Source organism: Lepidochelys kempii, chromosome 13 (genome assembly GCF_965140265.1).
Source record: "Lepidochelys kempii isolate rLepKem1 chromosome 13, rLepKem1.hap2, whole genome shotgun sequence".
Taxonomy (NCBI): Eukaryota; Metazoa; Chordata; order Testudines; family Cheloniidae; genus Lepidochelys; species Lepidochelys kempii.
This window is the reverse complement of record NC_133268.1, coordinates 9810458-9827783: the sequence shown is the minus strand read 5'-3', so window position 1 is coordinate 9827783 and position 17326 is coordinate 9810458.

The window sequence follows — 17326 nt, the reverse complement described above, 5'->3', positions numbered from 1 at the left end:
TCATCCATCCAGTCATCCCCAATGTAAGTCAGCGATAGAATCAAATCTATCATTATATGTCAAAATCCCACCCCAATTTATCCCCATACGTCAAAGTCCATAGTCCACTTTGAGGAAGTGACACAGAACAGCTGGTTTTGTGAAATCTCTATAATTTTATTTCCCCTGCCAGAAATCAACTTTGAGGGTGACACTTTTCCTGGAGCCCTGAGTATGGGTTGGTGTGTAGCTATGCTGCCCCCAAGTGCAGGGAAGGAATTGCAACTCAGTGAGGCATGATTCTTAACTTAGTTCCCTTCTTGCTCTGGGGGGGAAGTTATCTGCTCTTGGCCCATACCAGTGGGAAATTACTTTCTGCTCCAGACAAGCTCACCTGTGGGGGAGGGAGGTGGAGATGAGATTCTGCTCATTCTTCTTTTCCCTCTAGCCCCCCACCTGCACAGAGTGGGAGTTGCAGGCACACAGAGCCTGCTATCTCCCTGCAAATGGATCTGTGATGCAAAGGCCATGTGGGGCAACTTACAATCTTCCCCCAGGTTTCCTGGCATTGAGATTCCCAACATATTCAGGTCAGCCTGTGGCTTGTTTGAACTCAAGCTTTGTGGTGAGTGACAGCAAAACCCATCTACCTTCAATCCAAAGAAACAAAGAACTGCCTGTGATTGGAAACTGCTGCTTTTTGCCCACGTCTCGATGAGTGCCCAGGGAGAGGGACTCGATTCTGCAGGGGAGATAGTACTGGGGAGACTCGCAACCGAAAGAGCTGTTGGGATCACCCTGCAAGGGAATCACCCGGCAGGGAGTAACTAGGGTGGTGGAAGCCCAGGTGACACCTTTGTGCTAGGGGCATGCTGCTGGTGTCAGGGCTCCGAACCAAAGCTGCCACAGCATAGAGGCATCCAGGGTCACAGGGCAGGTGGTGATAGAACCCCTTACTGGTTGGGGAACCCCCAAAGCATCACAGCCCAGCTCAGCTTTCACAGTCATATTGTTAACTTGGTCTGTCTGTCTATGTTGGGAGGTGGGGGTGGGGGAGGAACCAGAGATCTTGAAACTAACAGGGACTAATGGGTGGGGGTGGGAGGAGAGATGGGACACTAGAGAAGTGCATGGCCAGAATTGCCAGTTCATGGGAAATTCTGCTATTTTGAAATTTGTTTTCATCCCAAAAGGGAACAAAACCAAAGAATTTTGAAATGTTCCTGTAAAACAAATTAAAAAAAATTGTTTTGATTTTGACTTTTATTATTAACTATGTTATATTTGATAATATAATATCTGATCAATTCAAAATAAAAAGTCATTTAGAAACAAACAATCAAAATGTTTCATTCTCCTAAGATCAAAATGGAACTCTTCATTTTGACTTTTCCTCCCTTACATTACATTGTTGAAATTGAAGCACTGGAAATACGTTCCACTGGAAAAATTTTAACAGTCTCAAGTAGGGACACCTATTGAGAAATCCTGACTTCAGGACAAAGTCAAAGCCTTGACTAGAAAGAAGCTTTAATAACCAGTCTTGACACACATCAGAAAAGGAAGCAGGTAGTGTGTAAGTGAGGCTGTGTGCCACATGGTTTACCATTAACTGGCCAAAGATGTTTGACAGAGGTATATTAAGACTTCTCTATAGGTACATCAACTCAGGGATTTATTCTACAGGGTTGATTGTGATTCTTTGTTTTGCAAGGGGAATCCCTCTCTGTAATATGATTTGCTGCTGGAATGCATGCTATCCTGTCAATGCATTCATCACCATTATCATATTCTACTGGAAGATTGGCAAATTTGTTCATCTCTGTAAAATAGATATTATGGCATTTGACAGATGATTTCCATGCTGAAGTGATCTTTTTGGAAGTGTTGAATATTTTGGCACTCCATTATGCAGCATGGGAGTGAATTTTCTCACTCTTATCAGGCAAACAAGTCTTGCAAAGTGGGAGTCATCAGAGAAGAATTATCCCTAAAGCTTGAAAACCGATTTTCGGAACACCATGGTTTCAGCACTAATTCCCTTATTATAATATGGCTTTGGCCACTGCTGGTTCATGTTTTTACCCTGATTGGCTGGCAATGGATTGTGTCATCCCCCTTTTTAAAATCTCCAGAGAAAATGCTGCTTCGGGGGTGTGTCACCTAGCTCATCACTTCATTTCCATAATGGGGATTAGGATGCCTAAAGCAGCTAATGAGGAGTAAGGAAAAAAAGCAAGAGGGTAGGGAAAAAAAGCTGGTAAGGGATTATCACTCACAAAGTAGTGCCTTCTCCCCAGGCATCCTGTCTGGGACCTGAGATTTAACACCATCTTCTTGACAAACTTCAATAGTGAGATAGTAATCATGAACATCATAATTCCTGGTGTTTCATCGGCCAGATCCTGAAACTGAGCAAGGATAATCCAGTGAATAGGATTATCTAGCCTGTGGAGTCCGAGATTCAATTCCCTTCCCCACCACAGACTTCTCATGTGACTTTGCATAACTCAGTCTTTGTGCCTCAGTTCCCCCTCTGCAAAGTAACAGCACCGGGGTATTATAATGGCAAATATCTTAAAGATTGAGAGGTGCTCAAATACCACGGTGATGGGGATCATAGTGTAGATAGATACATCAGTAACTTCATTGAAATCAGTGGAGCCATGCAGATTTACACCAACCAAGGAGGATCTGGTCCTCTATATTCAAGGGCTACCTAAAGAATGGCTACTAAAGCTTCACAGCCCCCTCTGAGGCAGATAGATTTGGTTATCACCAGTTCACCTATGGGTAAAGTGAGACACAACAGGGCTGATTTTCAAGCATGAGCAATTTTGCATGCATAACTGGCTCATGAAATCACAGTAATGGCCAGTTGCATTCTTACCAGTCATTCATTTGTGCATGGACAGTTGTGGCGTTGCTCATGCAGTAGGCTTACAGTAGTACTCAACTAATTTTGAAAAAATCAAGGCCACAGAGGTTAAGGCCGACATTTTCAAAGAAGTGTCCAGTAATTCTGGGGACTCAAAGTGAGAAGCCCGAGTTTTTAGAGCTGGGGACATGGCATTTAACAGATAGGTCAATGAAGTTAATGAAACTACTATGATTGTCCCTAGCCCCACTTGCTCAGTGAGCACAGCACAGGGTGATAGGGAAGCAGGATGGCCCCTGGTATGTAGCACCGTCCCCTTCCATAAGCATCCTCTTAGGCCCCAGGGACAGTCTAGCTATGAATTGAGTGGAGAGGAGGGAGTGCAGAGTATTGGTAAACATTACACATTTCCCCCCACAAAACTGGTACTTACTGGGGAACAGCTGCCGAAGCTTCCACCCTGCCTACCACTGGATGCATCAAACTGGAGGGACCACTGAAGGGGACAGGGTGGGGGAAGAACTCATTCAGTTTCACAGCATTTAGTCTTTTGGGCCGTGTGCTAAGATGACCATCCAGGGAGCCAATGAGTCTTCCTTGTGAAGTAGGCCTAAAAACTGGATCCAATAACTCATTGAACGGCCAGAATAATTTTCAGTCACCAACTTTGGGGTGGATTTGAAGCTGGTGGAGGAATAGTCCATCCACATCCCCAGTGTCTTTTCCTGAGTGACCCAAGCACACAGAAATTACATCTTTTAACGATGAATTGTTCAGTAGTAACCTCCTTAACTTTAACTGAAAGGTAGCTTTTTTCTGAAGAGAGGAATGTATTTGGATGGAGGGAAACACCTCCAATCTCTTCATCCTGACCTATCTTGTGGAAGAAGAAGGAAATAATATAGATAGCAGACATTCAATCTGTTAGTGCCTTGCATTTTCCAACTCAGGGTGCTCCAGCTTAAGTGATTCTTCAATTACTTTCAAGATGGAGTGCTCTGTTTCCTTTGGTCTTTTCAGTGTTCTGGTAATTAACAAATGTGACAGAACATTTGTCTTAATTGCCCAATGAAAGCCCCTCACAACAGTAATTGCTCTATAAAAGTCCTATAAAACAAACCCACTTGGCTTTTGAGAAAACACCCTCATATAAAATATTGACACACAAAAAAATCCCAATGTTCTTATCGTAAAGCTTCTACATCTAAACAACAAGCCTCCTTGGAGAGAACAATTAACCAGTCATCATCATTAAAATATTTAAACATAGAAAAGGGGGTGATAATTGGAGGTTGTTTATGAATGCTTTATTAGTTTCTCTCAAAACTCACAATTTTGCAGTCATCAAAGAAGGCTTCTTTGGAGAAAAACCCATCCTTGTAAAGAAGGGTGGTGGTTGCAGCAATAAATAAATAATAATAATAATCCAATATATAAAAAATGGAAAAAGAGGAAAGCTTGATAGCATTGAATGCAAATTAGCGGTTAGGAGATGCAGTCAATAGATAAGGGAAGATAAAGTTGTCAATGAAAAATCTGGTTTCAGAGTAGCAGCCGTGGTAGTCTGTATGCGCAAAGAAAAGGAGTACTAGTGGCACCTTAGAGACTAACCAATTTATTTGAGCATAAGCTTTCGTGAGCTACAGCTCACTTCATCGGATGCATTCAGTGGGGAGATTTATATATACAGAGAACATGAAACAATGGGTGTTACCATACACATTGTAACGAGAGTGATCAGGTAAGGTAAGCTATTACCATCAGGAGAGCAGGGGAGGGGGGAGACCTTTTGTAGTGATAATCAAGGTGGGCCATTTCCAGCAGTTGACAAGAATGTCTGAGGAACAGTGTGGGGGTGGGGGAATAAACATGGGGAAATAGTTTTACTTTGTGTAATGACCCATCCACTCCCACTCTTTATTCAAGCCTAATTTAATTTTATCCAGTTTGCAAATTAATTCCAATTCAGCAGTCTCTCGTTGGAGTCTGTTTTTGAAGCTTTTTTGTTGAAGAATTGCCACTTTTAGGTCTGTAATCGAGTGACCAAATAGACTGAAGTGTTCTCCGACTGGTTTTTGAACGTTATAATTCTTGATGTCTGATTTGTGTCCATTTATTCTTTTACATAGAGACTGTCCAGTTTGGCCAAGGTACATGGCAGAGGGGCATTGCTGACACATGATGGCATATATCACATTGGTGGATGTGCAGGTGAACGAACTTCTGATAGTGTGGCTGATGTGATTAGGCCCTATGATGGTGTCCCCCGAATAGATACGTGGACACAGTTGGCAATGGGCTTTGTTGCAAGGATAGGTTCCTGGGTTACTGGTTCTGTTGTGTGGTGTGTGGTTGCTGGTGAGTATTTGCTTCAGGTTTGGGAGGCTGTCTGTAAGCAAGGACTGGCCTGTCTCCCAAGATCTGTGAGAGTGATGGGTCGTCCTTCAGGATCGGTTGTAGATCCTTGATGATGCATTGGAGAGGTTTTAGTTGGGGGCTGAAGGTGATGGCTAGTGGCATTCTGTTATTTTCTTTGTTGGGCCTGTCCTGTAGTAGGTAACTTCTGGGTACTCTTCTGGCTCTGTCAATCTGTTTCTTCACTTCAGCAGGTGGGTATTGTAGTTGTAAGAATGCTTGATAGAGATCTTGTAGGTGTTTGTCTCTGTCTGAGGGGTTGGAGCAAATGCGGTTGTAGGATCAAGGACAATAGAAAGGAATTCTTCAAATATATCAGGGATTTGGAAATTGATCAAAATGCTTTTTAGCTCATTTAGGGAGGATGTGCACAGACATGCACTCACCCTTCTCTCAATACAGCATAAACACCCTGAGTGAATATTCAAAACACACTCTCCCTTCCTAGGTTCTTCCTTTATTGTTAAGTTAAAAACCACCATGAACCTAATCGGAACTTCCTCCTGAGCGTACTGTTTCTTAGACGTGTTGTGCAAGGCCGACTGTCATACCCTTCACCAGCCTTCCTCTTGCTTTACGGATAAAACATGTTTAAGAAAGATAGACCTTGCATTAAAGGGAGAACTTTGAAAAAAAATCAGGAAAAATCAGGGATTATTTTTGGTATGTGAAATTATTTGCAAAATTTGTTCTATGAAAAATATTTTGACCAGCTCTGTTAGAGACTTGCTTCCTTTTATCCTGCTCAGCTGGACCCTGGGAGGTCAGCTTGCCCGAATGAGTCAGAAGAACGGCCCTGCATCTGGATGCAGGATTCTAGAACTTGTCATCCTATCAGTTTTCAGGAAGCAATTGACTGTGCTTTTCTGAAATCAGATAGTCAGCGTGACTCTCACCTGCAAACTAGGTCTGGGAGTGGGTCTCTCTGAACCACTGCCAAATGAAGGAAAGTGAAAGAGACTACTGAAAGTGCAAGGAGCTTCTTTTGTGGCTATTCACAGCCATTGCACCGGTTACCTTAAGAATTGTTAAAATATGCCAAGCATGTGTCTACACTGCAGTGAAAGACCCATGACAGAGCTGTGGCTTGCCTGGGTGAGCTGACTTGGGTTTGTGCCGCTTGGACTCCAGGACTATAAAAATCATAGTGTAGAGGTTTGGACGCAGGCTGGAGCCTAGGGTCTGAGACCCCATGGGGTGGGAGGGTCTGAGAGTTCAGACTCCAGCTGGGCCTGAATATCTACACTACAATTTTATAGCCCCACAGCCTGAGCCCTGCAAGCCTGAGTCAGCCGACCAGGGCTCTGAGACTCAGTGCTGCAGGTTTTTTATAGCAGTGTAGACATACCCTTAGTTCCCTATTGTTCTGTTTAGTGTAATGTTCCTGAAATAGTTCGTTACGTTCATGCTTCTGCTATTGCCAGTATATTGTAACATTAGTTATTCAAACAAAACGGCTTCAATATTTTAAATAAGATTAAAATCATAGAACTTTGTTTATTTTGTGGGAGAGCTGATCAGCTGTCAACGCTGAATGAAAAACTCACATACAAGCAGATGTCAAACCCAAGCCCTTATTGTGAGTCCCACTATGAATGTAGTTGATCCTGCATTTCTTACACTCCTGGATCTCCCATTTGAGTCAGTGGGAATTTGGGGTACACAAGGAACATCGCAATTACCACATTGGGTTGGATTGCATTTGCATAGACCAGAAACTGGGCAGTGCCAAATACTTCAGAGAAAAGTGAAAAACCCCCTGAAGTGGGCAATTATGAAATCACCGTATTCTAGTGTAAGTTTTTTCTTTGCCCTGTCTGTTGGAGGTTGGTCTAGATGCTAAAGCTGGAGGGGATGCAGGACTGGGCTTTGGATATATTTCTGCTGATCTTCCTGGGATATCCATAAATGAAACATAGCAACTCAGAAGGTTCTGCCTATCTGCCTAATCCAATGTTTATCAACCGAGGGAGGGGAGGGTCACGAAAGGCAATCAGAGGGTCATGAGGCATTGACAAGGTTATTGCCATCTAAAGCAAAGAAAATCTTAGTTCCCCACTCCTCCCACACTCTCTTCCTTCGGGGCCAAGTATTCTCTGTCAGTCTCTCAAAATACAAATTCTATGGGCTCAGCATTGTTACCATTGATACTTTTATAGTCAATGTCAGGGATTTGCAAAAAAAAATTGACTTTAAGGAAGGGGTCGCCAACCTGAAAATGTTGAGAAATGCTGCTCTAATCGGTATGATGATAGGAGCATGTTTCTCTGTCCAGCGAAAAGAATATTATTTTTCAGTCTTCCAATTTCTCCTCTCTCTCCCCCTCCCCATCTTGTTTAAAAGAGTTTAAAAAAGTTTCTTTTGTATTTAAAGAAACTGGTAACAAGGTTGTGGCTTTTTACTCCAGAAAGTTAACATCAGTGTTAATGGGGTCACAACAGAATGCAAACTGATTTGACTCCGCAACAGAGCAATGGGTTATTTAGCTTCATCAGCTCTTTGTCTAAGTCCACATTTCCCATATCCTTTTGAATAAATATTATTACTAATAGCTGTATTATTCCCCTGACTTGACTCAAAAGCTGCACTGACTGTATGTCAATGTCATCATTTTTCATGTAGCCTTCTGTTAATCACACACACAAGATTTTTTTTCTGTTGAGATATTTGAAAAGAATAAAATAATGTATTTGGTTTTAAAAATGATGCTTTCTAAGGTCTATTAAGTATTCAGCCGCAAAGACCTATTTCACCAATGAAGGAACTTTACATAGTCACTCTGCCATTGGCACAACAAAGGGGATAGCTGCAAATACACAAAATGCTATGAGAAATTTTTACAAAGATGGTGTCTATACAGTGGATGGGGAATAATAGAGTGAGCTCATCACTCAATCCATGAGGGATGAGCAGAGTTGTGTTAGGTGACTGAGTGAGGGAATATGATTAATTTCACTTATAATACACAAAGATAAAAGTATTGGCAAAGACAATGTAAATTTTAACTTGGAACCAGAGGTGAAAGTAAGCAGGTCCGGTCGGATATGGCATGCTGGCAAGAGCCAGTAGGCCGTGCCGGACTGGCTTCCCCAGGCTGGCACTTTAAAGGGCCCGGGGCTCCCCACAGCAGCCGGAGCCCCTGGCCTTTTAAATCACCACTGGAGCCCTGCCGTTGCTACCCCAGGTGCTCTGGCAGTGGGGCTCAGGCATCTCTTTAAAGGGCCTGGGGCTCCGGCTGCTGCGGGGAGCCCTGGGCCCTTTAAATCGCCCCTGAGCCCCAGGGCTCCCAGCCGCCTCTGCAGCTGGTAGCTCTGGGGGTGATTTAAAGGCCCAGGGGCTCCTGGCTGCAGCTGGAGTCCTGGGGCCTTTTAATCTTGATTTAAAGGGCCTGGGTATTTAAAGGCACTGCCTCTTCCAGTTGAGGCCACGCCCCCCTGCTCAGGAGTCCAGAGTACTGGTAAGTCCTTTAAGTTACTGTCACCCCTGCTTGGAACTGTTAGAATTGGGTAGAGCTGAGACATTGATCTGTATAAATCACGTAGTGGCTGAAATTTGTAAGGGCTTGTTTATGCTCCGCCACAGTGCCAACTACGGGGATGTGAACTGCAGAGCACACAAATGTCTGTGCTCTAACTGGCCTGTGTGGATGCTGCTGATGCAAACTAACTGGTACCCAGTTAGTGTTCATGCCAACATTGCAGTGCAGTGGAGACATAGCCTACCTTGCAGCATTGGAGCTGTGTATCCTGTGATGTAGTCAGTTGTCGCTGGAGTCATCTGAGAAGGAAATTGGCTTTGCCTCTTCCCTGGCAGAGAAAAGCCTTACTCAAGATGCAGGTAAAGCCAAGCTTCAATCAATAGCTGCAATGTAAAAATCCTGAAATATTCCCAGAGATATAATTTGAAAAATAATGGTGTTTCATAATGTGTGGAGATCTGTGATAAATCATAGCTGATTATGATAATACCTAACTATAGGTTATCAAGTGTCATGAGTCATGGTTAAAGAATTTAACTAATGTAACTGGAGACAAAAATAGACCTCATCTGTGGGTACATCTGGTAAACAGAGAGGGACAAGTCCTACCATTACAAAACCAATATATATAGATCATATATTCTACAGGAGCACATCGATAAAATCATGAAAAGGCTGTATTTCTAACATGAATTAAATATGCAGGTAACTTATTCTTAGTCTTTCAGTTTTCCAATTTCAGCAAAAAGTCTCAAATCTCTCCCGACACTTTTTCTACTGGCTTTAAGGAGTTAGCTAAAGCTAATGAGGGCTGACTATGCAAAGTGGCATGTGGAAGGAGGGCTATTGCACTCACAGTTCTTAGTAGCGCTCATGCATGCAACTTTCAGCATACTCTGAGAAGTGTAGCCTATGATCCATTGTTGATAACTGACAGTACAGTACATGCATGTACGGCTTAATTAAAATACCAATGAAAGTCTCATTGACTACTACACCTTGAATCAGGCCCACATTCTCCATTTTAAAAATCCATGCACACAGGTCAGATGCATAAGTGGGAGTTTAAAGCGAGGTTTCCATTTTCAATGAAATGTTGACCTCCTTACAACCATCCTCTCTCAGTGGCGGCTTTTAAAAATAGACTTTGTAATTACATTTTCTCTTTCTTGCAGGTATTGAATTATTTTTATACACAAAGCCAAGGTGACAGATTATACCATATGCTACACTTAGACGATACAAAGCTTCAGTTTTCCAAGTGACAGGGCAATAATGTAATTAACAAACCTAATAAGCAAGTGCTGCACAATATTAAAGCTATATTTATTTATTATATATTTACTTGATGATTTGTTGAGTGCCTGTTTCCAGAACCAATAAGCTCTTATAAAATTAATAAAGCTTAACTCATATGCATGGAGATGAGCTGTTGAACAGTGAATAAGCAAACTAAATGGTTACGGGTCATCAGTCAAAGGAGTATTTTTCCTGGGCCAGATTCACAGCTGACTTACATTAGCTTTTACTGGCATTAATGAGGAGACAGATCAGCTAGCAGTCTTAAGGATGCTAGTGGAAGTTGCAATGATGCAAGGCAGCCACAAATTATTCTTTTGGAAGGCCCCATGAGGGAGCAGTAGCATCCAAGAAAGAAGGAAGTGGACAATGGTGGCCCGCGAGAAGGAATGACTATGGTGTCACAGAGATGTACTGATTCTGGGAATCTTCATAGCAGCCTCCACCCACAGCTGCATAGGCAACTAGGAATTCCACAGGAAATACCCCAACTGCTCTGATGTGAATCTTTCATGGGGTACCAGAAGTTCAAGTGCCACAGGGAGGTAAAGATTGCCCCAGTGTTGATGGGGCATGATCTACACTAATTTACCACCGGGGCGACAGACATGGTTTCAGCTGCTGTCACACCAAGATTCTTATTCATCTATTATTAACCATTGTTGTTTACCTGCTAAAATTAAATCACTATCTGATCAAATCAACCCTGCGATGTTGTCTCAGCAGTCATTTTTTGCAGACTCTCTGCATTCTACCTATTCTGTCTCACTGTTGCAACCAAATATACACCCTCGCCTCATCTGCTTCCAGAAACAGGTCAGCAAATTCCTTCTCAACTTGGCCATGCCATCTGTAGTACTTATCCGATGCTACAGATTGTTGGCAATTCTTATGGTATGTCTCCTTCCTTTTATTAGCAAACTGATCTCCTGTAGGACAGTATTCTAGTACCATTGTCTCCTATTCAATAGGTGTAGAAATCAACCCAATACAATCGTCATGAGCCCCACTTCATGCTTTTGTGGGGCTTAGTGATCTATATCGCCCTATATAGGCTCTATGCAGTGGTGTAAAATTCCTCTTTCTTCTTACCAACCCCTGCACTTGGAAAAGAAATGTTATTTCCAAGGAGAGGAGGAGAAAGGTGGGTGAGTGAATGATTTAAAATCTAATTGTCAAGGCTGGGGAAATATCAGCTATTACAAAATTCTGCTTTGGGCCACACAGCTCTACCAGTAATCTCATTACACACATAATGGGCCTCAAAAGGCAGGCCAGCTAGATGGGAAAGCAAAACTCTGCAGCACTTATGGATCAAATGCATACATGCACGCTCACACACAGAGCGCAAGAACTATTCCCAGATAAACTCCTGAAACAATTTGTAAAAGCATACTTCACCCAGCCTTTAAGGACAAGTACAGCAAGTTATGAACAAGTCAGTCTGTGGAAGCAAAACATTGCAAACATTAGAGGAAAAATATCATCACTAACTCCATCTGCCCCAAATCAAAATACACATTTTAGCTGATATTGGGTGGTGGAGGCATCAAAGCATTAGGTCCGCCGTGCAGCACACACTGTCATCCAAACCCAAACACCTGTTTTCTTGTTTTCTTTCCCATTATCTCCTCCATGGCTGCTATGTCTGAGTGCTACCTCCTTGTGGAAGAGGTGCACCATTCCCTTCACTGTTGCTAGCAGAACTACTGTACAAATCAGCCAGGATTCTATCTGCTGAGCTCTGAGCCCAGATCTTCAAAGCTATTTTGGCACCAAGCTTCCACTGAAATCGATTAAAGTGCTGTCACAAGGTGTACCTGTGACCTTTCAGGTCATGTGTGGCACTGTAGTTCCTCCCCGCCTCAGTTTCTCCTAAAGTAATCAAGAAGTTCACTGAGGCTCTATGTAGGGAACAATACCCCTCCTGAAGGATCTAGCTTGTTAACTGAAGACCAAAATAAAATTACAAGCCAGTCTTCTCCCTAGTGTCTTAGCCAGGAGACTCAGGGTACCTTGACACAGCCAAACAAAAAACCCCCAGATATGCTGCAGTGAGTCTCAGAACCCAGGTCAACTGGGTCAGGTTCATGCCATGAGGCTACAAATAGCAGTTTAGACATTCAAGCTCAGGCTGGAGCCTGGGCTCTGAAACCCAATGCGGGAAGGGGGGTCTCAGGGCCCAGCCTCCAGAACAAGTGTCTACGCTGCTATTTTTACCCCCATAGTGCAAGCCCAAGTCAGTTGAACGAGGCTCTGAGACTTGCTTCCACAGGGTGGTGGCAGGGATGATGGGGTTGCTGTATAGACATACTCAAGAGTTAGCCTCATTTTAGCCATTCCCACCTGGGTCCAGCAGGATTGATTCAGCTCAGGTTCCTTCCCTGAAGTAAAGCCTCTTGCGACCCCCTGGAAAGAATCCTGCCTCAGAGTTGGGAGCTGTGGAGATCTGTCCACTGCACCTCTTCTTTGGGGCAGCACATAATTTCTGACAGTCTGGGCTTCCTGCCACTGTTTCTGTCCCTCAGAACACACCTGCCAGGCCCCTTGCCCTGGGGAGCAGCCCTGCTCAGCACTTATGGGAGCTCTTCTTCTCAGGAGCTTCCTGTCTTTAGGAAACCCCTCAGTTGAGCCCTGGTAGCCCTTTATCAGCCTCATTAGCTAATTAACTGCCAGCCAGCCACCATGGGATTTGACTGCTTCCAGGTGGCTCTGAGTTGATTTGTTCTCCCTCACAGGAGCCTGTCACGCGTAGGCTGACTCCCCTGATGGCCAGCCTCATAACAGGCGCCTAACTGCTTTGAGGATCTAGACCTGAAAGCCTGATCCAGAACACACTGACCTCAATGGAAACAATCACACTGCCTCCAGTCAGCTTTGGATCAGGCCTCTAGAAAGTAATGTGTTTACCAGCACTCATTACACATTAAAACAGAATCGTCTCTCTCCACTGAATGTGGGGTTGAGAGCTTGTTGTTAGACCCAGTAACCTCTGAGGGGCATATTTTTAATATTCTTAGCTTGAAATGGATTGCATAAAAAGATCTAGTGTCATCCAAGCCTTTCACCATGAAACCTAAAATCATGGGACACAGGTCATTTCTTGTTTGAAGACTGAAATGAAACTTGACAATTTTCATACAGGTCTCTTGAGGCAAAAAAGCCTTGAATGAAAGAATTAAAGCAAAAATTTTTGCTCTCTCTGTATACTCACACATTTGTCAAGGCTGAGTTTTTGTGGTTTCATAAGAAAACTTGAGATACTTGATTATGTAGTATTTTTTCTTGGTCAAAGCTACCCTTGAAAGCACTGACCCTTCCAAATACTCAAGAACTCATATTTATAACTCAGAGTGTTAGAAAATGTCACCACTTTTGAGCTTTACCTTTACTGAATTTCCCTAAACAAACAGCAAGTCACTTGCCTTCAGCCTACATTCTCTTTTATTTTACATTAAGGTAAATGATAATAAAGAACAAAAAGTAAAGTCTCTAGGAAATTTCACAGTGTACATGTGCAGCTCTGTAAGAGGCTAGCATAATTCTGACAGCAGAATTCTCTGTGTCCGTAGAAAGGCAGAGTCTTTAGAAAATTAAAAGCCCAACACAAAGAAAAGAGGTATCATCCATTCAAGTTATCTACAACAATGACTTCATCATGTTGAGAATGAAGGACCCAAATAAAGTGAAACTTAAAGATGGCAAAACCATGTCAGCTAAAACTGATTAAAAAGTAGATGGAACCGATGGAAATTTTTTCACATCTCCAACTTCAACCCCTTTCAAAATGATCTAAGTTATGAGAATAGCTCTCCTTAAACACTGATTTCCATGGACTTTGATGTAGGATAGGCGGGTGATTAGCTGGGACAGAACAATTTCTTTAGCTCTTTTGGATATTCTAAGTATGTGCTGAAGTGTATTTTTGGTAAAAATTCTATTTTGAGATTTACAGAGTTGTATCTTGAACACTGTACTCCCTTCATAGAACATTCAGCAAATTATTCATATTTAAAAGCCCTGTGCCTTTTTTAAAGGCTTATTTTCATTTTTTCCCATGCGACAGACAGACTTAATCATGGCTCCAATGGTTCTTTAGCAATTGCTTTTAACAACAACAAATGCTTTAAAAAAATTAAATGTGCTTGCATGATTTTGAGTTCAGAAAATGCCTTTGTCTCCTAAAGTATCAGGAAACTGAAGTAGACTGTAATTGTAGGGGCAAGGTTGCGGAAGATTGGTGAGGAGCTCAGTGGCGGACTACGTACGGGACTGAATGTGAGCGGAGGATACAGGCAGTTCAACGAACTTTGTCCGACAGACCCTGCCAAGATACAGTTTAGCATAGTTCAGCATATTTTTGCCTGTAAACAAGTAAGTTTATATAACAAGCATAAATCATGAATGTAATGGATGTAACCAGCTGTTGACCCCATGTAACCTTGAGATAATCGCGGAGGATATAACACTGCAGCAGACTCCCGCCAGCGGAGTCCTGCCTGGTCGGCTGTCCCGAATGGCCAGAGTCCCCTGCAGCCCCTCTGCGCGCCCTAGGGACTCCCTGCGCAGATTGGAGCTTAAGTTCTTCCTTCAATAAAGCATAGCTTGCTATTCTTAGGCCTGAGTGTCATCCTTTCACTGGTATCCCTCCCACCCCACCCTTGCGGGCACAGTAATGACAAAGGGAAGAAGGGAATGATGTAGACAGATTTTACATCTACAAAAAACACCCACAAGGGAGTATAGTTCTTGTGGCCATTTTTCCTCCTGCTAAAATACTTAAGTATATGGTTAAAGGTTAAGTGAACACTCTTAATCCTTTAAGAAAAAAACTTGTATTATTAGAGTGATAGTCTAGTCTAGTGGATAGGGCACTTGGCTGGGAATCAGGAGATGTGGATTTGATTCCTAGCTCTGCCATTGGACTTTTCAGTGACCTCGGGCAAGTCACATCTCCCTATGTCTCAATTTCCCCATCTGTAATATGGTGATGATATTCTGACCTTCTTTGCAATGCTCTTTGTCATCTATGGATGAAAAAGTGCTGTATAAGAACTAAGTGTCATTGGTATTATTTATCTGTATTGCACCATGAGCAGAACTGACCATTTTTGTACACCATGACCTGATTTGCATGCACAATCGAAGTAACTCTGTGCCTAAACTCTTTGACAGTCTCCAAGATTTCACCTGCTTTAATACTGTCAACAGTCTTCACACTCAAGCTCCCTTTCTTACTTTTGCTTTTTGAAGATGCTTCAGACTTCTATGCAAATCACGGCAATCTGAGTTTACAAAGCTACACTTGATTAATGGGGGTACCAAAAGCCTTTACAACAACATACCACATGAGGGAAGTGTAGATACTCTAGACTTTTCCTTCAGAAAATAAGCGCCCAATGGTTTTATTTTTTATCTAGTTAATGGATTATGAATGACATGTAATTATTTTTCCCCTGAAAATCATGTTAATTTTTAAGAGAAAAGGCATAACAATAGAATTAGCTATTGAAATGTGATAATGTAACACTGTTTATTGGTAAAACAGAACAAGGTTTCCTAATCCTCCATAAATTATTTCCATCAATCCAATCACAGGTAACACTGCCATATTTATGAGAATGTGCTTTGTCCTCCTGGCACAATGCAGAGACAAGAGTATTTGGATTTCTATGTTGGCAACTTGAATGTAGGTGTAGGCTGAGGAGTTTGATGAAATTAAGTAGTGTAACAGAACACACTTCAGTTACAAGTCGCCTTTAAAGTTGCAGGGTTGGTTTGCTGCCCTATGGTCTGAGCCCATTATGTCCCGCTGACTTGTCTGGGCATTGGATTGGGCCCTTATGCTGCACTGCGAGGGTATTAAGAGTGGATATACTTGGGCTGTGCAATTCAATTTGTGGGCATGGAAATGGGGGTGTAAGTGGCACCCACAGAATTGGAGGTTGGACATCAGCTTTTGTGAAAACATGCTCCTAGATAAGGTAAACCTATCTGTGAATCCATAGAGCTCGTTTCTCAAAAGTGGTGCTTGCAAGATGCTGCCGAGGAAAAGATCCGGTAGAGAGAAGATTTGACAATAGCACCTCATTAAATGTTCCATTTGGGTATGTCTACACTACAAAATTAGGTCGAATTTATAGAAGTCGGTTTTTTAGAAATTGTTTTTATATATTCGAGTGTGTGTGTCCCCACAGAAAATGCTCTAAGTGCATTAAGTGTTTTAACTCGGCGGAGTGCTTCCACAGTACCGAGGCAAGCATCGACTTCCGGAGTGTTGCACTGTGGGTAGCTATCCCACAGTTCCCGCAGTCTCCGGAAATGAGATTCAAAAGTTCGCGGTTCTTTTCCTGTCTACCTGGCCAGTGCATCTGAGTTGAGAGTGCTGTCCAGAGCGGTCACAATGGAGCACTCTGGGATAGCTCCCGGAGGCCAATACCGTCGAATTGTGTCCACAGTACCCCAAATTCGACCCGGCAAGGCCGATTTAAGCTCTAATCCACTTGTCAGGGGTGGAGTAAGGAAATCTATTTTAAGAGCCCTTTAAGTTGAAAAAAAGGGCTTCATCGTGTGAATGGGTGCAGGTTTACATCGATTTAACGCTGCTAAATTGGACCTAAAGTCCTAGTGTAGACCAGGGCAAAGACAGTTTTGTTCCAGGGCCCGATCCTAAGCCCATTGAAGTCACTGGTAGTCTTTCCATTAACTTCACTGGGCTTGGATCAGGCCCCTGGTGAACAAGGCTGTTCAGCAGGGTTCCTTTTGGAAAGGAGATTGTGCTTATGGAGATTGTGCTCTTAACATTTATATGAAGGAGCCACTTTAAAGACAATCTCAGTAATTTCTACCAAGCTCTTATAATTACCTTCTTATATAAGTACGTTTAGTTCTTACATTTTAGATAGTAAACAGTAAACAAAATCAGAGTTGATATCAGACTGCATATTATTGACATGACAAATAGTACAGGTTGTTCTAGCCAGAAAGGTCAATTATTTCATGGGTAATTATTAAGGTATTACAGGATAAGTGATCAATCAAAGAAGTTAACAATGATCTAAGTTCTAGTTGAATCTTACCAGAAGCAATGAAGGCTATAAATCCATGGATTACTGAGGTATGATGCATGTGTTCTAATTTTAACTTTTCATGATTTGTCTACTTTGATGTTGCTGTCTTTCTCTCCCTCCTCTCTCATAGTTTGTTTCACAAGGCTTTTACATTGTTAATGTTTTCTCTCTGAGTGGTTGCTAAGGATTCTATTTTTATTTTGAGGT